This window comes from Caretta caretta, chromosome 9, assembly GCF_965140235.1.
Source record: "Caretta caretta isolate rCarCar2 chromosome 9, rCarCar1.hap1, whole genome shotgun sequence".
In the NCBI taxonomy this organism is placed as follows: domain Eukaryota; kingdom Metazoa; phylum Chordata; order Testudines; family Cheloniidae; genus Caretta; species Caretta caretta.
In genome coordinates, this window is record NC_134214.1 from 64,490,559 (window position 1) to 64,518,039 (window position 27,481).

At 51.2% G+C, this 27,481-nt stretch overlaps 1 protein-coding gene across 3 annotated transcripts in view; it reads left to right on the top strand.

Moving 5' to 3' along the window:
- The window catches only part of FRMPD3 (FERM and PDZ domain containing 3), a 148,481-nt gene that overhangs the window by 46,501 nt on the left and 74,499 nt on the right, over positions 1-27,481 (top strand). The window contains exon 2 of one of the 3 annotated variants that reach the window (XM_048864202.2): positions 21,518-21,607. The gene's annotated coding sequence lies outside the window, so the exon portion shown is untranslated. Of the gene's footprint in view, positions 1-21,515; positions 21,636-27,481 lie in introns of those variants that run through there. The other 2 variants (XM_048864200.2, XM_048864201.2) reach the window with 2 other exon arrangements.

Here is a 27,481-nt window from a genome sequence, read left to right on the forward strand (position 1 = left end):
CTCCCATGGACTAAAAGAGGCCTTGTGGGGGTTTGGCATCTCTGCAAAGCAGGCCCTAGGTGTGTTGATCTACATAGCTAGTGTTCATCACTGCAGTAGCTAGGCACGTGTTAGGGAGTGTCCCATAAATCCATGTGTACTCCTCTCCCCTACCATTGTACCCCTGCTCCACACCACTTCCTGCATGATGCTGACAAAATCCCTCTCTCTGGCAAATGTTCGAATACTGCCAGTAGGTGGTGACACACTACCCTTGGGGAATAATGGGGACAAGGTCACCGCCATGTGATACCACTGTATTCATGCTGTTTGTTTTGGGCCCAACTCAAAGCCCATTGATGTCAATGGCCCTTTCTGCATCCAGGTTGGACCTGCAAGTGAGCTGGAGGCCAGGCAGGGACCAAGAGGAAGGGTCCACGCCCGAGGCTGAGTCTGGCATTCCCTCCCATTGTCCCAAGGAGGAGTCAGCTGTAGGGGCTAGGCTACTTCCTGAGCCTACAGCCCTCCCCAGTAGAGGAGATTGAATGGTGATCTGTAAATACTTACACTGGGAGAAGGCATCTGATACTAGAGGGCTTTTTAATTTATCAGCCAAAGACAGAACAAGATCCAGTGGCTGGAAGGTGGAGTCACCAAAGTTCAAACTGGAAATAAGATGCCAGGTTTTAACAGTGAGGGGTAAGTAACTAGCCACCGGGCCATATTCCCAAGGGAGGTGGGAAATTCGCCATTATTTGGAATAGATAATTCAGACTGGATATGTCTAAAGTATCTGTGTAGCTCAGCCAACCACACGTTGTCTAGAGGCAGCAATCCCTGGAGGAATTCCTATGGCCTGTGTTGTGCAAGGTGTCAGATTAGATGATCACTTTGATCCTTTACGGGTTTAAAACCGATAAAAGACCGTCAGCCTAGCAAATAGCTACTCATAAATCTGGAATAAAACAGCCAAGATTTGAAAAAACCCAAAGAGAAAGTTTGATTGGATTTTAAAGCTGTTATAAAAGGCTTTGCCGCACCAGGCGAGAGGGACCAGCCTGCCATTTGTGAAGGAATTCAGACAGATTGGACCCTCACAATAATAGAATATAAACGATCTGTAACTCTGACTCCCCTTATTTAACTACTCTCTGAACTTTATATGCCGTAATAAATTCCTGCTGTGCAAATCAGTCTGAGCCCATCAGGTAGTTAAGCATCCCCCTTGGTGTTCACTTCCCAGTTGACTCCCTCCCTATAATTTTTCTGAGCAGGAGAGGGGAGGGAAGAGGAGGCTGGAGGATGGCCCAAAAGAAGCTCAGTATTTTTCCTGCCTGAAAAAGTCTGGATTCAGTAATATCCTTGAGGACCAAGAATCTTCCCACTCGGTCTGTTCCCCGCGATGAGCTGAACACAAGTCAGGCAACAATAATGGATGAATAATTTGTCTCTTAAAAGGAAAGCCAATCAAAATCAGAACTGTTGGGCCTGAAGGAGATCCTCCAGCTATCTAGCGTGGCTCCACATCCATTCCCTGGCATTGTGGCAGGACGCATTCAGCGATAGGCATTGCTATGCCATCTGACTGATAACATCCCATCTCTGACAGTGGCCAGTACCAGCTACTTCAAAGGAGGGTTAAAGAAATGCCATGTGAGTGACTAGGGCCCTGATTCAGCACTCAAGCCTGTGCTTAAGTGCCATTTGACATTTGACCGTTTGGATGAGCACATGCTTACGTGCTTTGCTGAATTCAGGCCTTACAAAGTAAGCTGCAGAGGGAGGTTGCTTCCTACCTCCCAATAGTTAGAGGTTGATTTGTGTTCTGAAGTAGGAGGGTTTCTAGCTCTCTGGGGGTGGGCTTTTTCTTCAGTCCTAAATAACATAACAGTGGGCTCTCTCATTAGCTGTAGGTATGTGCAATCCTGATAAGTGTCCTCAATCACCCTTCCTGCTAGTCCCAAACCATTGTGGTGGTGGTGTCAATGGTGGTGTTTTGCACCATTCCTGTGCCACGCTGCCTCATGTCATGTAAGGTTATTCTAGCCTGGGGTATAGCCAATAAAAGGCATCCCTCAGCCTCCATTGGCAGGTTTTTGCATTGCCAGAGTTAGTCTTTAATAACCTTTCCCCTGCTGCAGAACCATCACTGCTGTTTCTGTCGGTGCTGAAAAGTGAGGCTCATGTGTCTCTGCCCTTCTAGATCATCCCCACACAGCTGTAGACACCAGACAGGCAGCGGGGACAGGTTAGTGTCCTATGCATCAGGCTGGGAAGAGTTGGAATCCCAGCTGAGAATCACAAGTTCAGTCCAACCCCTCTTCTTTCTGAGCTAGGTTCGCTGAGGTCCAGGCAGCTGAGGTGGGAATCTTTCAGGCAGGGCCGGCTCCAGGCCCCAGCTTTCCAAGCAGGTGCTTGGGGCGGCATTCGAAAGGGGTGGCAGTTCCTCCGGCCACGGTGACAAATCGGCAGCAGCTTCTTCCTTTTGGTGTCCGGTTTTTTTCCACTGCTTGGGGCGGCCAAAACTGTAGAGCCGGCCCTGCTTTCAGGACCTTAATTAAACTTCATTGATTCCTCCTGGGTCCTTCAGGTGATTAAGGTTTGAATACCTAGTGCAGGACTGAATATCGCCGGTCCTGAAAGGAGGAAAGCTTTCTCCCACAGGAGGTCTGGAAGCTGCTCTTGGGTTTGGAACGTTTGGGCAAATGGTGCGGGGTGTGGATCAGTGGGCAGAAAGCAGGTGAGGCAGCTAGCATTACACAGGCAGTGGAATGCGTTTCACAGGTATATATGCCTGTCTTTGGTTACAACTGAGAGAACCAGGAGCCCGCTGCCCACCGGGAGCCCCAGCACCACCTACCATAGGAGCACCCTGCCTCTCGGCAGCCTCAATACACCTCATGAGCCCCCAGCACCGACCCACCCACCTCTCCCCGGTTTCCAGCTCAGAGTCCCACCTCCCCAGCTCCACCTTCAAGCACTCAACTATCCAAGCCACAACTGCCTAGTTTTGTGATGCTTCATGTACTACTTCTGCCACTGCTCAGGACAGACTGTGTTTATGGCCTGGTGAAAATTCTGTGCAAATAAGATCATGCAGTAGTTTGCATAGGATGTCACACGTGGAGCAGCACAAAACTTGGCCGATATGTTGTTTATCCAGCGCGCGCCAGTTGGCCCTGGCCTGAAGGAAGCTGCTGTCAATGGCCCCAGTGGACTGTTGTGGCAGCCAGGGTGCATGGAAATCCCAACCGCCTTCCTACATCACACACTGGGAAGGGAGTGGCAACGCTGGCATTGTGCGCTAGAGAATTCCCCCAGGCACCCAGTTTAGGGCCATGCCCCATTGATGGTATAGCATAAAGCAGCCTCTGTGCAGGGAAAACCTGAGCCATAGATTCTTCCCATGTGCTCTTGCCCTTGGAGCTACACAGAAGCTGACAAAACCCCCACCCCACCACCAAACTCGTTCGTCCAGCTCTCGTCAAAGGCTTCCCCCCTTCACAGGTCACACTGCCCGCTCTTCTCTGCCCTTCCGAGGCAGCCTGCGCAGGGGCCGGCCTCCCAGCTCAGAGACTTCTACAACTGAAGTTACTGAGTCAATTGCACAAAAAGTGAATGCATCAGGCAGAAAAGACCATTCCTAATGCCACTGCTCGGCTTCTTAATGCCTGGGGCCCGCTTCCCAAGCTGTGTGGGTAGTTCCTCTATCCTTACCGTCTCTGCACTCCTCTTTCAACTCACACACATGTGAACTCCGCTCCACATTAAGGGGAGTTGCCTATGTGCACATAGCCAGGAGAGAATTAGACCCATGAGTCCCATCTTCCCCCACCATGGCAAGTAAAGTAGATCCTTCATCCATGGGGAATGCTGCAAGGCCCAGGCGCTCTAGAAACCAGGTTAGCAGTGCTGCTCATCAGCAGGCATCCCCATACTGCTACCCCCCCAGGAGCTGTAGGGAGCTTGCACTCCACTGCCCATGACCCACTGACACAGCCCATGGGAAGTCCTGCCTGAAGAGGTCTGACAGGCAGCAGCCTCGTGGTTCCTGGTTGGCTCCCTATGTAAACCCAAAGGGCATTCTAGGCAACAGTGTGGATCTGTAGTTGCCAGGGCTATTACTGCTCTTGAGCTCCTGGCTGTGACCTTGCCTTGATTTGGATTTTGACTCCTGATCTGGACCCAGAAACCTGACTCAGACTCTGACCCTTGGCATTGGCCCTGGCCGGGAACCTGACTGAGCTCCTCTGCTCCTCTCAGCCTCAGGTTTGACCTGCTCTGACCCTTGGTCCTGACGGTCCTTGTCGGGAGCCTAACACTGCCTCTCCGAGAGCAGAACTACCTCCATTGACAGAAAAACCTCTTCCATGGATGGAGGAAGGATCTACTCTACACTGGCACTCCTGCAGCACCACAGCTGTGCCACTAAACCTGCTGTAGCTAGCCAGGGTCTAAGTGCTTTGCCATTTCGACCCCTGCTTTTCTCTTCACAGCCTCCCAGCAGACCATCACAGTTCTTCCTCCCTGTGGTCTCTCTTCAGTTATCCACAGCTAAACATGAAGCTTCAGCCTCGCTGGCTACTTCTCTAGCTCTTTGCCCTTCATGTCATGGCCTTCCCAGGCCCTTGTAACTTGAACTGCAGTTTCTAAGCTGTCAGGTAATTTCTCAAAGGCTATTAGACCACTTCTCAAAGGAGCACAGCCCTAGCTCTCCAGCAGCATTCCCCAACTACCTCTGCTTCCCACAGCTCGGGTCACTTATTATAATTAAACCTCCCTAAAATTGCCAGCTGGGGTCACTAATTATTCCTGGGTTGCCAGGTCACGGGCAAGATGGAGCCCAGCTTGCTTTAAAGGCAGCCTGGGACATCTCCCCCCAGTCCCCAGCAGGCAGATCAGTGAATAGTGCTCTTCTGTTTAAATTGGTGCATGGTGCTGTCATTGTTGGGTGAGGGATCGGGTTGCAGAGACCAAAGTTCATGTTCCATTTTGGAAGCAGGGCTCTGGACTGCAGGGGACAGAACAGACTGTAGCTTATAGAGCCCACAACGCCATGGTATCTGAGCACCTCACAATCTTTGCACTGTATTTATCCTCACAGCAGCCCTGCGAGGGAGGTGCAAAATCCCATTTTACAGATAGCCTCTCTGTGCCTCAGTTTCCCAAGTGACATGCTTGCACAGCTGGAGCAGGGAATTGAACCTGAGTCTCTTGAGACCCAGCCGTCCTTCCCCTCCATGAGTAGACAAATTTATTCCTCTCTGATGTTTACATCAGGCCGTCCTTATTGTAATGTTTAAATAAAATATCCTGTAGTTGTTAAGCCTCAATAGGAGCCATAGCACAGCTGATACTAAAGCTAGCATCAGGGGACATGGCGCTGCTTTTTGGTTAAGATGTCAAACCAAGATTCTGCCCACTAGCCTTGAGTCTTAGTCTGAGCCCGGGTTTAGGCTGTAGTGTAAACATGCTTCTAAATCCACGGGTGCTCTCTGTAATAGGAGAGGTGCTAGCAATTCCAGTTCTGGCTTCGTAAAACCGTCCTTTGGGGTGAAAGGTGCTGTATAAACATAGTATATTAGTCCTGTCTGTACCCAGACACTCCCCAGGGACAGTGTAAGGAGGGCTGCTGGGGTGATGTCTGTATTGTGCCGGGGGGTTCAAGTTTTCAGTAGAAGTGAAGGGAGCGCCTGGGTCTGGTGTTTTGCAAAGGCATTGAGGGTGTGGTTCTTAGTGATAAGAAAATGACATTTTGACAGCTAATCCAGCATGCCCTGCTGGGTCACTGCACACCCCAGCTAGCCTGCAGTGCCCTCATCCAGCCCAGCATGAAGCCATGTTGTGCCCCTCTCTTGTATTTTGGCTGAAGCAAGAAAACCACCAGGGAGTTTAATGATGATTCTTTCTTTAAGCAGTGAATGGTCCTCCCTAGGTGCTGAGTCTGGCGTCAGGCTCCCCCTAGTGTCCTCAGGCATGTATTGTACTTACTCGTGTCTGCTCTGTTCAGCTATCACTAGCTACAAAAACCTCTCAGCCCCCCTCCTTCTCCACACAGGCTGGGTGTGTCTGCGCTCGCCACCTCAGTTGTTGTCCCTGGCAATGCTCAATACCCTTTACATACAGTAATGCTGCCTGAGCTGGCTCATCCTTGTCAAAATCATGCCCTCTGTTTTTGGAAGCCCCTTCACTAATGTGGACAGTGAATCTCCATCACGGTGACATTCGATATGAGGCCGCTGACCAGAGTCCCTGTGGCAGGATGGCTGGCCCTTTAAGAGTACATGGTTCTGGCCCCACCTGTGACTCTTAGCTCACCTACCCAGGTGGAAGAAATGAGCAAAGTCACATGATAGGCAGGTCATGTGGTTAAGTCAGGCGCTGGGGTGGACATAAAACAGAGGCCTGTAGAGTTTAAGGCATTGTGCAAGAAGGAAGCCCTGGGAGTTGCTATATGATGGAGAGCAGGCAGTGACTGAGCAGAGCTTAGAAGGTGAGCTGAAGGTTGTCTGGTTTCAGAGTAGCAGCCGTGTTAGTCCGTATCCGAAAAAGAACAGGGAGTACTTGTGGCACCTTAGAGACTAACAAATTTATTAGAGCATAAGCTTTCGTGGGCTATAGCTCACTTCATCGGATGCATACAATGGAACATATAGTAAGATTATATATATATATACATATAAGTTGGAAGTCGGAAATCTGTAGAGCATGCTGACCTCAAGAAGGAGCGGCTGTGCCGAGCCTGAGCCGGGAGACTCCTGTGTCTTAGACTTGCATACCCTAGAAAGAGTGGGCTCTTCTTTTAGTGATTTAGCTGGAGGTCTGAGGTACTGCAGTAACTGAACCAGCCTGGGAGATTCAACCCGAGTGAGGCAGCAGCTGGTCTGGAGCTAGGTAGGGTAGGTGATATGGTGGCAGTCCTAGGGAGATTAAACCCAGCTCTCTCCCCTACTTTGTGCACTGTTGGTTCCTAAAGCCTGGTGAGACCAGGCCTAGCTCCCTCATGTCCTCTGACTGTATGTGCCCCCCAATTGCAGCTGCTGGTCCTGGGGCATTGTTAGCCAGGATCCCGTGAGTCCCCTCATGGCGACCAAGTGTTTTGTGCTTTGCCTCTTTCCTGAGCCCTCCTCGCTGTAGGTCAGGTTTATCTTGCCCAGTGCTTCTGGCAGGCTCACCCCCCATCCCAAGCCAGGCTGGCTCGAGCATAGCGAGGGAGAGCCCTGGCTGAGCCCACATGTGCCTCAGACTAGCATGGCTCAAAGTACGGCCAGAGCGGCAGTATGTGTGAGTGAGGCTAGTATGGAGGTCCTGGCTTTAGCGTGGCAAGAAAGATAGGAGGGTCCTTCTGCTCAGAAACAGTGTCTGCCTAACACTCCCTACCCCAGCTGTCCTTCGTGCTGCCAGGTCAAGCCACGCCCAGCTCCAGGGCTTTATAGGAAAATCCTGTTCTCCCAGCAGCCTCAGCCTTTGTATCTCCAGTAGCGGGCGCTCACTCAGGCACCCAGTCTGTCGTCATCCCACACCAGCTCCATGTGACTCCTTTCATCCAGCACCCAACAGCCATAATCAGCAATCTACATCCCCTTGGATATCATCAGTGGCACAGAAACTCTGGAATGGGATCTCTTGCTAGCAGCTCATAGGCTATTCCTTCCCAAACCACGATAAATACAAAATGGGGGTCTAACTCCTTTTCTGGTGAAGAGTCTGTAGTTGTCACATGGTGTCTCAGATCCATGTGACTCACATTTCCAGATATAGTTATCTGTTACTTGGCCCAACACCCTTTCCAAGGGCAATAATATAATAATAATAATAATGCCTTTGGGACTGTCCAACCCCTCCCTAGGGACAGACCTGTCTGTGACAAGGGCTTCCTTCCTGAGATCATCCACATTAGCTTAATGCTGCCAGATCCTGACCCCATGGAAATCAGTGAGATGGTTTTCGGGGCTGATCATGGTCTGGCCCTTTGCAACTGCTCTAGGAGTTCAAGAGGGAGTTAGTCACCCCCATCCCTGCCCAACCTTCCGGGATCACCAGGGGAGCATGGAGAAGAAAGCAAGAGCTGCTTGGCCAGAATTTCCACCCAAGTCCACCCTTGACTCCACCCCAATGCACCAGCCTGCGTAGCTGAGTCGACGAATAATGGAGTAATGAGCTGTTACTGGTCAGTGCTGTTAGTAGTTTACAACCATCCAGGAGCAAAGGCGGTTCAGGAACTGTGATTCTGAGATACAGTTCCACCCAGATACGCACCAGCCCTTACACAGGGGTGATAGGGCTAAAAATAAATGATCTCATTAGCCCTTTGTTTGGACCAGACAGCAAAGTAACTGATTCCTTGTATGTATTTGCTGAATGGTAGCATGAATCAAGGGTAGAGGCTAAAGTTTCCCTTAACTGCAGTGACAAGTGTAAGGCGAACCTAATATCGGGCCAGCACAGCTCTGAAGTCAATGGTGCTAACCCTAATTAGCCGAGGATGTGGCATGCAGTGTTTATTTCACATAAAGCCAAAAAGACACGTCGATGCAACACGAAGGTTGCACAGGTTAAAAATCACAGAAGTCAGGAAATGCCAAAGCTGAGAGGTTCAGCAGCAACCTTAACTGAACGACAGCGCAAGGCCGGTACACTTTATGGAATACATTACATGCAAAGCACACACTATGCAGCTAAAATATCAAACGAATAAGCAAGGAAAGTGGATGCAAAGTGGTGCAAAATTGTATTGCTTCTTATCTCTGATAATCCTCTTATGTATTGCTTCTCTTTTATCCCGTGTGTTGTCTTTTGAAGATACTGATTCAGCCCCCCATTATGGTAATATCTGAAGCCTGGATCTCAAAAGTATGTAGGGCTCTAACTGCCAAGGGTGTTAGGCACTTGTGTACCTGAGAGGCTGTGGGCCTGTGCAAGGTAGGGCAGTGCTGTATTTCCACTCTCAGTGACCTGCCTGTAAGACAGTGAAAGGCAAAGTGCGAGATTCACAAAGGGGACCTAGGCACTGCCACGTTGAGGCCAGCTTTAGGTGACCTACAACCTCATGGAATCCAGAGCCTCGAGCTGGGCCCCACTGTACGTGGGGGCAGAGGAGAGGTCTCAAAATGGGATCCACAGAAGCCAAACGTGGAATGGGGAACTGCCTACACTAGCCAATAGGACGTGCTGGGGGGGCGGGGAGGTGTTAAGTCAGGAGAGGGCCCTAACCACTGTCTCTGAACATCTCCTGCTGAACTCTTTCCATTCTGTACAAATGACTAAATCACTGGGACAGGGGCCTCCCACACCCTAACCACTGGGCTAGAGGGTCACGTCGAGGGTTCAAATCCCTGCTCCGAATCAGGCAGACGGAGGGTGGAGTTGAACCCCCATCGCTTGTCCACTGAGCTAAAGGTTGGGGTGGGGTGGGGTGGCTCCTCCGGCTGTGTCTGTGCAGGGCCTGGTGTGTGGGGAGGTGGCCTTGGAGAGTTTCCACTGGGCACAGGCACTGAGGCTGTGTACATGCTTGTTGGCAGATTTTTATTTATTTATTTATTTTTGTATGCCATGGGGACACTATTGGCAGAAACCTGGGTGCCTAGAGGGTTCGGTGGCAGCTGAACGGGGGGTTCTGAGGATCAGAATTTTGGAGGTAGGCACCTAAAACGGCAGTTAGAGAGAGATCCACAAAGGGATGTAGGCACCTAAGTCACTTGCCCAAGGTCACAGAGGAAGTTTGTGGCGGTGGTGGAGAAAGTGCCTTTAAAACAGTGCCTAAAAATCCCACACCGAAGTGTCTGAGTGAGCCCTTGTCAGGCCCTGCCGAAAGTTCCCAGCTCTAGTAGACCATATTTATGGCATTTGTCCTGAAACAGGAACAGCAAAAGAGCGCCAGATCTAGGCCCGCCCCGCACAGAGGCTGCCCCAGCGCCATTATATATGTGGAGGGGCTGGGATACAGGCTCCACAGAGCCATGGAGGGCTTGGCTGCACTTGTGAGTTAGAGCACATTAAAGGAGCCCCGGGCACACTAGCTCACTACCCGTCCACACTGGCAAGGCACATAGAGCGCTCTGACTCAGCTGCTGGTCCGCTCCTGGTACTCCACCTCGGTGAGTGGAATAACGTTTTGTGCACCCCCGCTGGAGTGCTGCAGCACCAGTGTGGACCCCTGGTCTGTTAGTGCGCTCTGATCGGCCTCCGGAAGTGTCCCACAATGCCTGCTCTAGCCACTCTGGTCATCATTTGAACTCTACTGCCCTGCCCTCAGGTGACTAACCGTCAGACCCGCCCTTTAAATTCTCTGGGAATTTTGCAAATCCTCTTCCTGTTTGCTCAGCTAGGCGTGGAGTGCTCTCAGCGAATCTTTCCAGGTGACATTGCCTCCACACGCCAGGAGATCCCCAGTGTGGAACAATGGCGAGGAGCTGGACCTCTTCAGTGTTTGGGGGGAGGAGGAAGCTGTCCAGTCCCAGCTGCGCTCCAGCCGTAGGAATTACGGTACCTTCAGGCAGATATCAAGGGCCATGCTGGAAAGGGGCCATGACTGGGATGCACAGCAGTGCAGGATTAAAGTGAAGGAGCTGCGGAATGCCTACCACAAAGCCCGTGAGACAAACAGCCGCTCTGCTGCTGCCCCTGCGACCTGCCATTTCTACAAAGAGCTGGACGCGATACTTGGGGCTGACCCCACCTCCACTCCAAGTACCACCATGGACACTTCAGAGCCCAGTTCAACAAGGCAGGAGGAGGAGCAAAGCGGGAGTGAGGGTGCTGAGGCAGAGGAAGACACCCCGGAATCCCTAGATGCATGCAGCCAGGAGCTGTTCTCAAGCCAGGAGGAAGGTAGACAGTTGCGGCGGCTGGTGTTTGGGGAAGGACAAACACTAGAGGAGGTTCCCGGTAAGCGGCTTTTATTTTGGGAAGGAAGTTATTCGATGTGGGCTCTTGGGGCTAGGAGGGTTAGGCCTAGATGCAGAATAGGGCATTGATGTGCTCTCTCACATCGCGGTAATCGGCCTCAGTGATCTCTTCAAAGGTCTCAGCCAGAACTTGGGCAATGGCTTGCTCAGGTTTCTCTGGAGTTCTACTGTGGTCCTTGTCCCAGTCAGGCTAACGTGTCCACGCCACTGTGCCGTGAAGGGTGGGGGAACCATGGCTGCACACAGGCAAGCTGTATATGGGCCAGGGTGGAAGCCACATTGCAGTAGAAGACCCTCCCTTGCTTCCCAGGTCACCCTCAGCAGCGAGATATCTTCCAGGACGAACTCCTGTGGAAAATGTGGGGACAGTGTTCAATATAGGGGCCCGGTGCCGAGATTGACTCTCCTCAAGGCACAGAAACCCAGAGGACAGTACAGCCGTGAAACAATCAGTCACGCTTGACCCTGTGATTACTCACCATTTTGGGGCTCCCGTGGGTTATGTGTGCTCGCTTTGGGATGGGCAAATTATGCTATTGTATAGACTGGTGCTTGCCCTTAAGTATGAGGGAATCATTGCTCTGTCTGGTGTGAACAATGCTGCCTCTGTTAAGTGTTGCATTTTGCCTTTACAGGTGCAACCTTGAGATCTCAGCCGTCCATGTTATCACCAGCCAAAAGACTCTAAAGAATCAGAAAGAGGCCACGTAGAAGCGAGGAAGACATGTTGCATGAAGTCATGCAGCGTTCAAGTAATGAAAATCAAAAAGTGCAGGAGTGTCAGGACAGTGAAAGGAGGATCCACCAGCAGAATGAGGAGCGCTGGCACCAAAGCGCGGTGCTCCGGCACCAAAGCACAGATTGGCTGATAAGCATAATGGAACGCCAAGCGGACTCTATCCAGACGCTCATAGCCATGCAGGCAGAGCACTACTGCGCGCACTCCCCCCCCCCCCCCCCCCGACTGCAGCCCTTGTCCCAAAACTCTTTCCCTTGTGTCCCCATGTCACCTCCAACCACTTTCCTCAACATCTGGGTTCTTACTGCCACCAGCTGCCTCCAACACCTGTAGCTTCACCACCCAGCCCTGAAAACTATGAGCCTTACCCTCTGCACTCAACCCCATCTCCATGCAGTATAGCCATCCTGAAGTTCAGCACTCATTGCACAGCACTCCAGACAGGAAGGCTGAGTATGATAACAGGACATATGCAAATCTGTGATTGTACCATTCCCCACCCCAACCCCTTGCCCTTTGTTTCCCAAGCAGTTGTGTTTCTTTTCAATAAATGGATTTTTAGGCTTTGAAAACATTCTTTATTATTGCATAAAGTAAAAGATACCTTAGCCCAGGAAAGAAACAGGCACTGCAAGTCAGCACAGCAAACACAGATTCCTACTAACATTGGAACCACTGCACTTCACTCCCGTGCAGGGCACCAGACATTACTGGTGGCTTTCAGCCTCAAATTGGTCCCTCAAGGCATCCCTAATCCTTGCAGCCCCGCGTTGGGCCCCTCTAATAGCCCTGCTCTCTGTCTGTTCAAAGTCAGCCTCCAGGTGTTGAACCTCTGAGTTCCATGCCTGAGTGAATCGTTCACCCTTCCCTTCACAAATGTTATGGCGGGTAAAGCACGCGGATATAACCATGGGGATGCTGTCATCGGCCAGGTCCAACTTCCCATACAGAGAGCGTCAGCAGCCCTTTAAATGTCCAAAAGCACACTCCAGTGTCATTCTGCACTGGCTTAGCCTGTTGAACCACTCCTTGCTGCTGTCAAGGCTCCCTGTGTAGGGTTTCATGAGCCATGGCATTAAAGGGTAAGCGGGGTCTCCAAGGATCACAATGGGCATTTCGACTTCCCCTATGGTGATCTTCTGGTCTAGGAAAAAGGTCCCGGCTTGCAGCTTCCTGAACAGGCCAGTGTTTCAAAAGATGTGTGCGTCATGCACCTTTCTGGGCCAGCCTGTGTTAATGTTTCTGAAAGGCCCACGGTGATCCACAAGAGCTTGGAGAACCATAGAGAAATACCCCTTCTGATTAATGTACTCGGAGGCTAGCTTGGCTGGTGCCATCTATGTGTGCCATCTATCACCCCTCCACAGTTAGGGAAACCCATTTGTGCGAAGCCATCCACAATGTCATGCACGTTACCCAGAGTCACGGTTCTTCTGAGCAGGATGTGATTAATGGCCCTGCAAACTTGCATCAACACGATTCCAGTGGTCGACTTCCCCACTCCAAACTGGTTAGCGACCGATCGGTAGCTGTCTGGAGTTGCCAGCTTCCAGATTGCAGTAGCCACCCACTTCTCCACCGTAAGGGCAGCTCTCAATCTCGTGTCCTTGCGCCATAGGGTGGGGACGAGCTCCTCACACAGTCCCATCAAAGTGGCTTTTCTCATCTGAAAGTTCTGCAGTCACTGCTCGTCATCCCAGACTTGCATGACGATGTGATTCCACCACTCGGTGCTTGTTTCCCAAGCCCAAAAGTGGTGTTCCATGGTGGTGAGCACCTCCAAGAATGCCACAAGCAAACTCGTGTCATATGTGTTACTCGAGTCGATGTCGTCGGAGCCCTCACTGTCACTTTGGATCATAAGGAGTAACTCGACTGCCAAATGTGAGGTGCTGGCGAGACTCATCAGCATATTCCTCAGCAGTTCGGGCTCCATTCCCACAGACCGAAAGGGAAGACAGAGCGCGTAGAACAAAAAACGTTGAAAGATGGCGCCAAATGTGGATGGAAGCACAGGGATTGCTGGGATGTGAACTGATGCATTATGGGGCATTGGGACAGGACCCAGAATTCCCCACACCCCCTGCCCCCTTCCCACAAGCCACAGCGCCAGAATGGGAAGAGGTGCTCTGTGGGATAGCTGCCCACAATGCACCGCTCCCAATGCCGCTGCAAGTGCTGCAAATGTGGCCACGGCAGTGCGCTGTCAGCTGTCAGTGTGGACAGGCTGCAGCGCCTTCACTACTGTGCTCTCCGAAGGCGGGTTTAACTCAAAGCGCTCTACATCTGCAAGTGTAGCCATGCCCTGAGTCCACCCACCATGCAAATGAACGGGGTGGGGGTAAGGAATGGGTGGTGATGTGTTAGGTGATGGAGACTGCATGAGATATAAACCTGGCCCGGTTTTTCCCCCAAGAGAGTAGTGGGGAAACTAGGAAGGAGACTGACTCCTGGAGTCAGTCTGCTGCTTGGGTTGCTCCTAAGTCTGGACTCAGGGTAAAGCCACAGTTGAGCCTGTAATGAGCTACCCATTTAACCAAGAAAATGGGAGTAGAGAGTGCTCCACATGAGCAGCTTGGCTGTGTTAATTTACCTCCTTTCCTGCTTTTGTGTGTGTTTTTTTTTATTAAATATTAGAATCATGGAGTTCTTTGCATTTAACTTCATATGTTTTAAAGGGGGATGGGGGGAATTGCCCATGCTTAATAACTGGCTCATTTCAAATCATCTCTGAAATTCACACCTAATTCAGTGGGTGGGATGTGGAGTGTTGGGTTCCCCTTTACTGCTGCTATTGGCCTAGGGATAGTTTTCTGCTAGGCTGCTCTAACAGGGCAGCAGCACATCTGTTTGCACGGATGGCTGCAGAACAGATGTGTAATTAAAGCTTGGAATTTGCAGTTTTGCAGAATGCAGAAAGACTTGTCCAGCCCCTAAAGTTGCTTGGTTTGTGATTCAGCTTCTGTGACTTTTCCCCTGTCCCTTCTGTTACAGCTGGGGTTTTTTTGGATAGTTTTGCCAGGCGTGTATTTCAATAAGCTATTTAACATCTCCCTCCCACAATCGATTCCAGCAGGAGCAGCAGTTCCTCCCCCTTCTCCTAGCACCCTGAATGAAAGGACCAGACCCCCACTCCGCTCCAGCATAGACTGGCTGTTATGGGTGGTTCACCACCCAGGAGAGGCAGGGAAGTTGCCAGGGTTGGCTCTGGTTTTCAGGGGGGGAGTTCACTGATCTCCATCTCCATAACTGGGAAGTGTCTGTCCTCAGCTGTGCTGCCCTCTGACTGAGCAGGAAATACAGCTGAGTGTTTGAATGGGGGGCTTGGGAATGTGTTGGAAGGGGATATGAAAGGCCCCTGTATGTCTCATGCACTCAGATAAGGAGTTGTGTTTCTCAGGTCTCCACTGACTGTCATGATGGTGACCTCCTGTTGGAGTGGTGACTCTTTGGGGGTGGAGAGCTCTAAGTGGTGGCCCTGCCCAGCGTATCCACTTTGAAATCTCCACATACCTGGGGTCGACTTGGCTCTGTGCCAGCCAAGGCAGGCCACTGAGTGTAGTGCACTTTACTGTGTGCATGTCTCTGGGCTGAGACCTCCATCCTGATCCACTCTGTAGCAGTGATTACGATTCCAGATGCTTCTTGTGAGAGGAGGGATTTGGTCCCTTGTCCCTGGCCACCTCCTCACCCCACTGCTGTGTCAGGTGCTGTCGGCATGTTGTCTGCCTGGCTGTAGCCTTCCTGTCCTTGAGGTGCCTGCGGCAAGGATTGCTGGGGCTGGGGGCCGATTTCGCTTACAGCAGGGTAATTCTGTTGCCTGGAATGGAGCTGTTGTGGATTTACGCTGGTGTAGCTGAGATGAGACTCTAGCTCCTGGCTTTACCTCCGAGCCACTGTGTGAGTTTGGACAAGTCACTCCGTCTGTGCTTCAGTGAAGGGGGATTATCAGCTTCCCCACCTGGCCCAGGAGGGAGGGGGGCATAATTCATTAGCATCTGTAAAGAGCTTGGGGATTCTGTGGTCCGAGGCACAGGGTAGTGTGCTAGCTGGGAAGCACTTTTGGATCCTCCGGGATGGAAGGTGCTAGAAGGCTGTGAAGTTTTATCGCAGATCTGGCAATGAGGAAGAGTCTTGCAATTACAGAGCACTTTTCCTTTCGCAGCACCCTGCTGGGGAAGGTACATGTGGATTCTGCCTTTTGCCATCAGCTTTGTTGATTTTTAGGACGTGTAAAATACAGCCAAGGCACGTTCTAGGCACTGTCCATGGCAGCAGGCCCAGAAATGCCAAGTCCTTTTCCATTTGAGCCCGTGTGATGGATCTGGTAATGTTCAGAATCACGGATGGCATGAGGCAAGGTGGTTGTTTCTTGCTTGGCATTCAGTATATAGCCTAAAAAGAAAAGGAGTACTTGTGGCACCTCAGAGACTAACCAATTTATTTGAGCATGAGCTTTCGTGAGCTATAGCTCACTTCATCAGATGCATACCGTGGAAACTGCAGAAGACATTACATACACAGAGACCATGAAACAATACCTCCTCCCACCCCACTCTCCTGCTGGTAATAGCTTATCTAAAGTGATCATCAAGTTGGGCCATTTCCAGCACAAATCCAGGTTTTCTCACCCCCCCCTCCCCCTCCACACACACAAACTCACTCTCCTGCTGGTAATAGCCCATCCAAAGTGACCACTCTCTTTAAAATGTGTATGATAATCAAGGTGGGCCACCTCCAGCACAAATACAGGTTTTCTCACCCCCCCCCACCCCCCTCCAAAAACCACACACACAAACTCACTCTCCTGCTGGTAATAGCTTATCCAAAGCGACCACTCTCCCTACAATGTGCATGATAATCAAGGTGGGCCATTTCCAGCACAAATCCAGGTTTTCTCACCCCCCCACCCCCATACACACACAAACTCACTCTCCTGCTGGTAATAGCTCATTCAAAGTGACCACTCTCCCTACAATGTGCATGATAATCAAGGTGGGCCATTTCCAGCATAAATCCAAGTTTAACCCTCCAACGCATTATTAAGGATCTACAACCTATCCTGAAGGATGACCCAACACTCTCACAAATCTTGGGAGACAGGCCAGTCCTTGCCTGCAGACAGCCCCTCAACCTGAAGCAGATACTCACCAACAACCACATACCACACAACAGAACCACTAGCCCAGGAACCTATCCTTGCAACAAAGCCCGTTGCCAACTGTGCCCACATATCTATTCAGGGGACACCATCACAGGGCCTAATAACATCAGCCACACTATCAGAGGCTCGTTCACCTGCACATCCACCAATGTGATCTATGCCGTCATGTGCCAGCGATGCCCCTCTGCCATGTACATTGGTCAAACTGGACAATCTCTACGTAAAGGAGTGAATGGACACAAATCAGATGTCGAGAATTGTGACATTCATGGACCAGTCGGAGAACGCTTCAATCTCTCTGGTCACGCAATCACAGACATGAAGGTCGCTATCTTACAACAAAAAAACTTCAAATCCAGACTCCAGCGAGAAACTGCTGAATTGGAATTCATTTGCAAATTGGATACTATTAATTTAGGCTTAAATAGAGACTGGGAGTGGCTAAGTCATTATGCAAGGTAGCCTATTTCCCCTTGTTTTTTTCTAACACCCCCCCCCCCCCGACGTTCTGGTTAAACTTGGATTTATGCTGGAAATGGCCCACCTTGATTATCATGCACATTGTAGGGAGAGTGGTCGCTTTGGATAAGCTATTACCAGCAGGAGAGTGAGTCTGTGTGTGTGGTTTTTGGAGAGGGGTGGGGGGGTGAGAAAACCTGGATTTGTGCTGGAGGTGGCCCACCTTGATTATCATACACATTTTAAAGAGAGTGGTCACTTTGGATGGGCTATTACCAGCAGGAGAGTGAGTTTGTGTGTGGGGGTGCGGAGGATGAGAAAACCTGGATTTGTGCTGGAAATGGCCCAACTTGATGACCACTTTAGATAAGCTATTACCACCAGGAGAGTGGGGTGGGAGGAGGTATTGTTTCATGGTCTCTGTGTGTATATAATGTCTTCTGCAGTTTCCACGGTATGCATCCGATGAAGTGAGCTATAGCTCACGAAAGCTCATGCTCAAATAAATTGGTTAGTCTCTAAGGTGCCACAAGTACTCCTTTTCTTTTTGCGAATACAGACTAACACCGCTGTTACTCTGAAACCTGTCAGTATATAGCCTTGCACTCTCCCTCATGGTCCTGTACCAGCTGTGGACTGGCTACAGAGCTTGCTTATACAGACCAGATGTGTTAATTGTAAGATCCTTTAATGCTCTGCCAGGTATGGATGGGTTGTTTTTTTAAATCAAAGCAATTTAAATCACAAGTTTAAATCATGACTTAAATCAGCAAGCAGGAAGCCTTGATTTAAATAATTTATTTTAATCATGTTTTGCATTTGTACTTAATTATTTTCCTAAAGAATGGTTGATTCTGACTAGCTGGTGACCATTAAAACATGTTGTTTGCAACTAAAAATAGTCCTTTACCCTAAATATGGTGCTTCTTTTTGCTAGCCAGGAGGAGACACTGTAGCAATTATATAGCTTACCTTCATTTAGATTCTGAATTTTTGAATTTTTTTATGTTAGAAAATGGTGAATGATGCATTTCTCATTTACTAGATGATTCAGTTTTTACTTGGGATTTGTGTCAAGCTCTGTTTGGGTGGAAATTCAAAGTCAATTAAAAATACACCAAAAATAGCATCTCAAGGTAGTTTTATTCAATTAAAACTATTAAGTGCTGGATACATAAGAGGGGGAAAAAAATTATCAAAACATGTTTTTGTTTTCCATTTAAAACTAATTGATTTATTAAACAAAGGAAGTACTATCTGTAGTGAATGAATTGAACAGATTGTTTCTGGTGACCCTGTCCTTCAGGATTTTAGAACTAGTAGATCTCTTCCTCTCACAGCTAGTTGTTTATAGAATGGAAGAGGACAACAAGCTTTCCTCCTTTTTCAATTCATAGTTGGTTTAAAAGAACTAATCATTCATCTGAACTAGTTGAATAAACTGAAATTAAGAAACTATTCTCTCTGCACCTGCAGAAGAGGCTATTGTTCTCAAAAGCTGGTTTAGCACTTCAAAAAACTGGTTCCAGGGACATACCCAGTGACTTCCCCCAGTCCAGTGGTCTGGCTTTCTTTAAAACTTAGCAGCAAGCATGTAGTGGTTAATAGTATTTTTTGTAATTAATTTAAATTATTTTAATAGATTATAATAAATTTAGGCTTTAACAGAGGTTGCCATATTTTTAAATTTAATTTTAAAGAGGTTTATTAAAAAAAACCCCTATGTTTAATTACATTTTTAACTCATGGGGTTTATATCCTCCTGATAGAAGAAGTTTGGGGCACATCTGGTGGTTACTGGGCAGGAACTGCCAATGTTTCCAGCTTTCCCAGCCATGCCCAGGGCTGCATTCCCCAGTGCCTTCAGGCTCAAAACTTTGCATGCTCTGCTGTCCCACCCTGAGCACTGCAGCTTCTGGCATCTTCTGGCTGCTGCAGGGATCAGAGCTGCAGCTGCTCCAGCTGTTCTCTGCACAGAGCTTCAGATCCTGGGCTGCCCTGGTTAGTGCAAGAGCAAAACTGCAGCCATCGCAGCGGCTCCCTTCCCAATGCTGCGGGCCCCGGTGTTACAAGCAGGATGTGGGTCTGGAGTGCTTAGAGCACTCCAGCTAGTCTCTACGACCTTCAGCTGTCCCAGACCCAGAGCAGCAGCTCTTCGCCATGCTGACCTCTGTGAAGCTGGCGTGGTAGTAGGGTCACTACTGACTTGCATTCATGAGCAGGGATGATGGGTTTTTTCAGTTATATTTCACATGGCCAAGGACTGCAGCCTGAGGGTTTGGAGCAGTGATTCGTACACACTGGACAAAGCTCGATCCATCTGAGGTACCCAGCCGCACCAATCCTGCGGTATTTCTTCCTGGCTCTTCCCCCATTAGGTCTGGGCTCTGGAGACTGGGATAATGTGTGAGGAGGTGATGGCCTGCCCTAAATCTCTCACCCTCCCCCTGCCAGAGAGAAAAGTGCTTGTTTGAGCACAACATCAAGCCAGTTACAAATATTTACCTTGTGTCAGTGCCCCACTGAAGCCCTCTAGGGACTCTTAGCGGTGTGAGCTTCCCCATGGCAGTGCCCTGGCATAGCTAGCTAGGGGGCCCCCCGCAGTGTGAGCTTCCCTGCGGCAGAGCCCTGACAGAGCTGACTCGGGGCCCCTGGCAGTGTGAGCTTCCCTGTGGCAGTGCCCCACTGAAGCCGGCTAGGCAGTGCCCTGTCGGAGCATTGTGAGCTGCCTCACAGTTATAGCAGTGCCTGTCATGCAGTGTGACCTTCCCCGCAGCAGTGGCCTCTGCTCCTTCCAGCCGCTCCTTTTCCACTCTTGTAATGGGAGATGTTGCTTTAAGCAGCCCAGTGCCTCCCCCCATAAGCTGCTGCTCATGTCTTCATTGGCAGTGCGGTCCCGTAGCCCCACGGAGGAAGGGCTTTCCTCACCTCCCACTGCGTAAAGATCTCCTGAGTGGAAAGCTGCTGCCAGCACCTGCTCCAGGGTGGTGTGTCCCAGGACGGGTACAGTGCAGGCAGCAGCACTGCAAGTCTCTCCCTGCCTTGGCCTGGAGGGACCCTATAGGGCAGGGGTGGGCAAACTTTTTGGCCTGAGGATCACATCAGGGTTGCGCAACTGTATGGATGGCCTGGTAGGGAAGGCTGTCTCCCCCCAAACAGCCTGGCCCCTGCCCCCTATCCACCTACTCCCACTTCCTGCTCCACTCAGAACCCCTGACCCATCCAAACCCCCCTGCTCCTTCACCCCTGACCGCCCCCTCCCAGGACCCCCCGGGACCCCACCCCATCCAACCCCCCCTCCTCCCCGCTCCTTGTCCCCAGACTGCCACGACTCCTATCCACACCCCTGACCCTAACTGCCCCCTGGGACCCCACCCCCTATCCAACTCCCCCTGCTCCCCGTCCCTTGACTGCCCCTCCCAGAACCTCTGCCCCATCCAACCGCCCCTTGCTCCCTGTCCCCGACTGCCCTTCGGGACCCCCTGCCCCTTATCCAACCCCCTCTCTCCCTGCCCCCTTACCATGCTGCCCGACAGGAGTGGCGGGCCAAAGCGCTGCCCGCATGGCGGCATTGCTGCAGGGGAGAGGGGGCAGCAGGGAAGGGCTGGGGGCTAGACTCCCTGTCTGGAACCTCAGGGGCCGGGCAGGACGGTCCCGCGGGACGGACATGGCACGCGGGCTGTAGTTTGCCCACCTCTGCCATAGGGGGTGCCAGGGCAGGTCAGTCTCCACGACCCTTTCGCTCATTGGCCTTTGTGCTGCTGCCCCCTGCCCACGTGGGGCTGTGTTGAGACCTACCAACTCAAGTTCACATTGCCGTCGAACAGCCATGGCTTTTGGTCCTTGCCCCCCCGGGCTGAATTCAAACCTTCAGCCCAGAGGGCAAAGTCTCTGATTGAGCCATTCCAGCCCCGGCTTTTAATGCACCTCTTGTTAGAACAAGCCCAAACCCACCCCCCATTGGGGAAACAGAGCAGCAGAAACAATTTGAAGGGGACACCTGCTCCACAAGCCTACAGTGTGAGTCCTGGGGTCTAGCTGCCAGCCCCACCTAGAAACTGGTGAGCTGCAGGTCACTGCTCCTTGGTGGGTATAATGTACTAGCTGCCGGTGTCGGCTTCTTGATCTGAGAGCGAGCGAGAGGCGGCTGTGTTTACCAGCTCGCTCCCTGCCGTGGTTCTGGGGCTGAGCCAGCCGGCTTCTTTAAGATTCTGGTCACAGCAGGTGCTGATTTTCTAAGGCTGGGGTGATCTTTCTCTTTCTACACAGACGCCGTGGTCCGTCCGTGCTGGGCAAAGAGAGGGGACAGAGGAAGAGGTCAAGCATCCCGCCAGCCGCCTCGGCCGTAGGGAGCAGACAGTGAGTATCATGCACCACGAAGCAGCTCGTAAGTAGACAAGACTCTCTTGGCTTTTATTATATTTGGCTTTGTTTTGGAAATATTTCCATCTCCGCTGAGCCCAGGGGAGGGGCTGGGGCTAGGGCTGGGGGAGACCTGGCAGCAGTGATGGCTAGAATGTTGCAGTGAGATGCCGTGTGTCCCTTCTCCGCTGTGTGTGTGTTTGTCACGCAGGCAGATCGGTGGCAGCTCTCGATCTCTTTTAAAGCACTACTAGTCCCTGTCCATTAGAGTCAGATTTATTGGAGTCACAGAGAGGGGGAGAGAGAGAGGGAGAAGCTAAATCAAGTCCTTAATGAAATGGTCGGCCACTTAACCTGTCAGCATTACAGAGACTCCAAAATGCTGAAGGGGGAAAAGGAGCAGAGGGAATCAAATGCCGATTTTGCCTCCTGCTCATTGCAAGAAGGGTGCTGGGAGGAGGGAGTGAGCTGTTTGTCTTTCTGAGGCTTGGTATTGTCCATACCTGCTCCCGCAAGGCACCTAGCTTTGCCCCACTCGAGACCTCCCTGTTTGAATCAAGGATGGGATTTCATTCCCCATGCCCAGTCAGTCCTGGGCTTCCCTTCATGGCTCCATCAGGAGACCTCATTCTGTTCCAGAGGCAGGGGGAATTCAGGCTGTCAAAGTGTCCCCTTTAGGCCTTTCTCGCTCTGCAAGGGTGAGAGGAATTTGGGCTCAGGGACCGTTCAGTCCTAGGATTCCCCAGCTAGCTCCATGGTAATCCCTCCCCCTGCTTTCTGTTTGTGTATGGAACGGAAGGGTAAGCCTTTTAGGCATAACGGCTCTAATTTATAATTCATAATTTAGCTCTAAGGGTTTCACTCTCATCCGGTGCTTCTGTACATCTAACTATGGAGAACAAAAAACCTGAAACCTCTCCAAATCTGAGAAGAAATGCAGGGAGCCTCCAGCATTGATAGGAAAACATTGATTGGAAGGATCTGCAAATCGGGCAAGCCCCCTTCTCCGAGAGGCATTCAGATGGGTTTCGTTGGATACAGACAGAGCCCCTGTACCCGCGCACACACATGGTGTTAAGCCCATACCCCCACCCCTTGCACACATATGCCCAGGGCTCTTACAAATATATCCATGCTCATGAGCACCCTGCATGGAGTCTTTGATATGCTTCTGCATAGAGATACTGATCCCTAGAATACAGTCATGCCCAGGGTCCTTGGATACATGCATGCATGAGAGTGTCCCTGCCCCACACAGACAGTTCTGTAGCATGTGAACATACAACCCATGTGCTATAACACACGCACCAATGGGCAGGCTGGTCTAACACACACAGATACAAACATCTGTTCAGGGGACAGAGCACTGGGCTGGGACTCTGGAGACCTGGGTCTATTCTCAGTTCTGCCACTGAGCTGCTGGGTGACCTTAGGCAAATCCCCGCCCCTCTCTGTGCCTCAGTTTCCCCTCCCACCTTTTCTCTGTCTCTGTTTGGAGTGCTGACTCTTCAGGGCAAGAGCTGTCTCTTCCTATGTGCAAATACATAGTGTCTGGCCCAGTGGGGTGTTGATCTCAGGTGAGGGTCTCTTGGTGCTCCTATAATCCCGGTAGTAGTAATGTAGTCAGGTGTGCAGTCCCCTGGGGCAGACATACCCATGCATGGGCATGTGATCCCCAGCACAGCCACCCCGAGCTGTGAGCATTGCAGACTTGCCCGTGATGTTGGCCCCAGGCAGGAGATGATGTTTCAATGAGATGTGATGCTGCTCACAGTGTTATTAAGATGCTGCTCACTCTCTCTGGCCATCGCTTCCTTTCCGTGGACCTGCTGCTCCGGTTGAAGCAGGTTCGTTAGTGTTATGCTGTCCTAGAGAAGGGTGAGATGCTGGCTGGCAAAGGGAAGTAGTAAAGCATGACCAAGAGTTAGGAAGGGGCGAGAACTAGGCTCTGACTAGCTTGGCAAACTGGCATGGGGATGGGCTTACTGAGATGAATGCAGGCCAGGAAGCAGTGACTGAAGGTCATTCCCATTTGCTGTCCATTTGGTGCTTTATGTGTGATAAGTTTGGTGGATCTCAGTCAAGTCTCTAGGAAGACACCTGGCCTCGTCACTAACACCCTCAGCACAGTGGGCACTGACTGGCTTCCTTGTCAGTCTCACGGAATGGCCAGTGACTGAGTGGGCCCTGGAGACTGAGCTCCCCTCTCAGCCGTCAAGGGGGCACATTGGCATGCCCGTGGGGGGAATGCTTATCCTGCGGCTGCAGCTGGGCAGGAGATTAAAAAGAGCCGCAGTCGCTCCCTGCTGGCTGCCTCTCTGCTGCAGGCAGCTGGCTCCCGCTGCACCAGCCACCAGAGCTGTGCTTTCTACAGCAGGGCAGAAGTGGTTAGAGAGCTGGGAGCCATCCGCCTGTAGCCGTTGCCTGCCACACAGTCCTGGCCCATCAGCAGGGATGGACAGCACGTTGCTCGGCTGGGTTCCAACGTGTGGCCAAACCATGGCTGCTGGCAGGTATTGCCTTTACCAGTGCTAGAGTCGCCAAAGAAGGGAACCTACCATTCCATGAGCTGAGGATTCCTGTGGTGACTGCTACACGCGCCAGAGCAAAGAATCACAGAGCTTGTGGCCGGGCAGCATTCAATCCACCAGCCTACTCTCCAAAAACACAGCCCCTCCCACGTCCCCTTAATAGACACCACTACCCCGGAGCCATAAGGCAATTTCCAGTCCTAAGTGATGTTATAATTAAACTGGTTTCAGAGTAACAGCTGTGTTAGTCTGTATTCGCAAAAAGAAAAGGAGTACTTGTGGCACCTTAGAGACTAACCAATTTATTTGAGCATAAGCTTTCGTGAGCTACAGCTCACTTCATCGGATGCAGTGAGCTGTAGCTCACGAAAGCTTATGCTCAAATAAATTGGTTAGTCTCTAAGGTGCGACAAGTACTCCTTTTCTTTTTATAATTAAACTACCAGTAGAGGGCATTTCACACTGTGGTTTAGTTTGTCAAGTATTTACTACTGTTGGTGCCTACCTGAGAGGCCGCGGCCCCTTCTCCTGAGGTTATTTTTGTGCCTGTTACTTCATTCATTATGTTCCTGCTGTAGAATCATAGACTATCAGGGTTGGAAGGGACCTCAGGAGGTCATCTAGTCCAACCCCCTGCTCAAAGCAGGACCAATCCCTAACTAAATCATCCCATCCAGGGCTTTGTCAAGACTGACCTTAAAAACCTCCAAGGAAGGAGATTCCACCACCTCCCTAGGTAACCCATTCCAGTGTTTCACCACCCTCCTAGTGAAAGAGTTTTTCCTAATATCCAACATAAACCTCCCCCACTGCAACTTGAGACCATTACTCCTTGTTCTGTCATCTGCTACCACAGAGAACAGTTTAGATCCATCCTCTTTGGAACCCCCTTTCAGGTAGTTGAAAGCAGCTATCAAATCCCCAATCATTCTTCTCTTCCGCAGACTAAACAATCCCAGTTCCCTCAGCCCTTCCTCATAAGTCATGTGTTCCAGACCCCTAATCATTTTTGTTGCCCTCCGCTGGACGTTTTCCAATTTTTCCACATCCTTCTTGTAGTGTGGGGCCCAAAACTGGACACAGTACTCCAGATGAGGCCTCACCAATGTCGAATAGAGGGGAACGATCACGTCCCTCGATCTGCTGGCAGTGCCCCTACTTATATATCCCAAAATGCCATTGGCCTTCTTGGCAACAAGGGCACACTGTTGTCTCATATCCAGCTTCTCGTCCACTGTAACCCCTAGGTCCTTTTCTGCAGAACTGCTGCCTAGCCATTCGGTCTGTAGCGGTGCATGGGATTCTTCCGTTCTAAGTGCAGGACTCTGCACTTGTCCTTGTTGAACCTCATCAGATTTCTTTTGGTCCAATCCTCTAATTTGTCTAGGTCCCTCTGTGTCCTATCCCTACCCTCCAGCGTATCTACCACTCCTCCCAGTTTAGTGTACTTGCTCTTGGTTAAAGCTCTGTTCCTCTGGGAATGCATGCAGCACTTTAGAAGGGGGGCTGGCTTCTCCTCACTGTGTGGACGGCCTCAGGAGCTAGAGTTCCCAAAGAACCCAGTCCCCAGCATGCACAGCGCTTGAGACTCTGGCTACTTGTTCAGGTGCCTAGTTGGCAGTGGAGGTCCCCTGAAAATGTGCCCTGCCAGATAGCTGTCTGTTAGGCCGGTACTTGAGGCTGGTGCTTTAGAATCCATCTTTTTTTCTCCTCAGTGCATATATTTGGGGAGGGACGATGGGGGAGGATATAGGACAAGGGAGCTAAAAAGAGGACTTGGGAGTCAGCTGTGGCTGCACAAAATGGAGTTTCACTTACTGAATTTGGCTTGGAGAGGGAGCAAAACAGGTGGAAGAGGAGGCAGCAAAGTGGGATGTCCGGACACACGTCAGGCTCTTGTGCGCTGAGCAATCCAGCTAGAGCTTGTCTGGGGAGCTCAGAGCAATGGAAACAGTGCCCTTCCCTGACCAGTTCTAAGGAAAGCTACCCAGCCATGTCCATAACGCCACCACTACCCAGGCTGCCTGTCAGCAGGATAAATACTGCCTACCGTTCCCCCAGCACATACGCACGCGCTACCCTGTTGGCATCAGGTGAGTGCTCTTAGACTAACTTCACGTCACTGTAGCTGCTTGGTTACCGGAAGGCGCTTAGCAGGAGGGATGAGACAGTGCAGCTGTGCCAGTCTCCTCCCAGAAGGAGGTGCTGTTGAGGGAAATGGTGCCAACCATGAGGGGGTAGAGGGCGAGAGAAGGGGAGAAAGCAGAAGGGGTGGTAGGGCAAGATACTGGGACTCAGAGCTACCGGGGGATCCAGGAGCCAAATTCCAGCCTGTGCAGGAAGGGGATAAATAAAGTAGATGGTGCGAAGGGCAGAGCATCAATGTCAGCCTGTCTGACAGGTCCTCTGGGGGCCAGTTTGCCTGGGTATGTTTATGCAGCTGAGTTGTGTCACCCGGTGCTTGAAGGCTGCTGCGTCTTGTGGCCCAGCAAACGGTGACTCAGTGCAAATCCGGTAGGTGTCGTGGGGACAGCCTCAGGACAAGCCCCATAGGGACAATGGTCTGGGGGGCAGGGGAGGGGCAGTAGGGTGCTGCCCAAGCTCAGAATGGTGGGTGCCTCTTGCATGCAGTTAGTTGAGTAGCCTCTATTCCTGCCATGCTGCAGCTCTATTTAAATACAGGCACTTCTGTTGCATACAGTCAGGGGCAGATTGTGGAGGAATAGGGACCAGTCTTCCAGAGACAGGAGTGGGTCCCTCCAGATCAGCTGATTTATGGTATCCCCTCCCTCTCAGGACCTCTGTCTATCCTGTTCTCACCACATGTGCTCTCCTGGCGATAGCCCTATGCACTCCTGGAGCATCTCTCAGCCAAGGACCTCAATGACCTGGAAAGGTCAGCCTTGCCTCCAGCACCCTGTGTGGCCTTATTCCCAGTTTGCCAGAGGCAGAGAGGAGCTGTGACCGCCTCATGGTCACACACTGACTCAGCGGCTGAGCTGGGGACTAGCCCAGTGCTTTAGCCACAAGACCCTCACTGCAGATGGAAGCTAAGGCTCAGCCAGGTTAGGTAACGTCTTCTGAGCTAGCTGAGGAGCTGAGAACTGATCCCAGTCTCTTGGTGCTCTAAGCAATACAGGCTCCACCCCTACACACACTCTTAGAGCAAGTAGGCTTGACCCACCCCGTCCTTGCGTGGTGCACAAGGGGGGTTGTGCCCAGTGCGAGCATGAGCAGAGACTGCCTGTGAGTGCAGGGTTCAGGAGTAGCTGTAACCCCACTCTGAGCCACAGCGACTCCCTCGCCCTTGTTGCAGGGTAATGAAAGGGAGGAGCAAGGA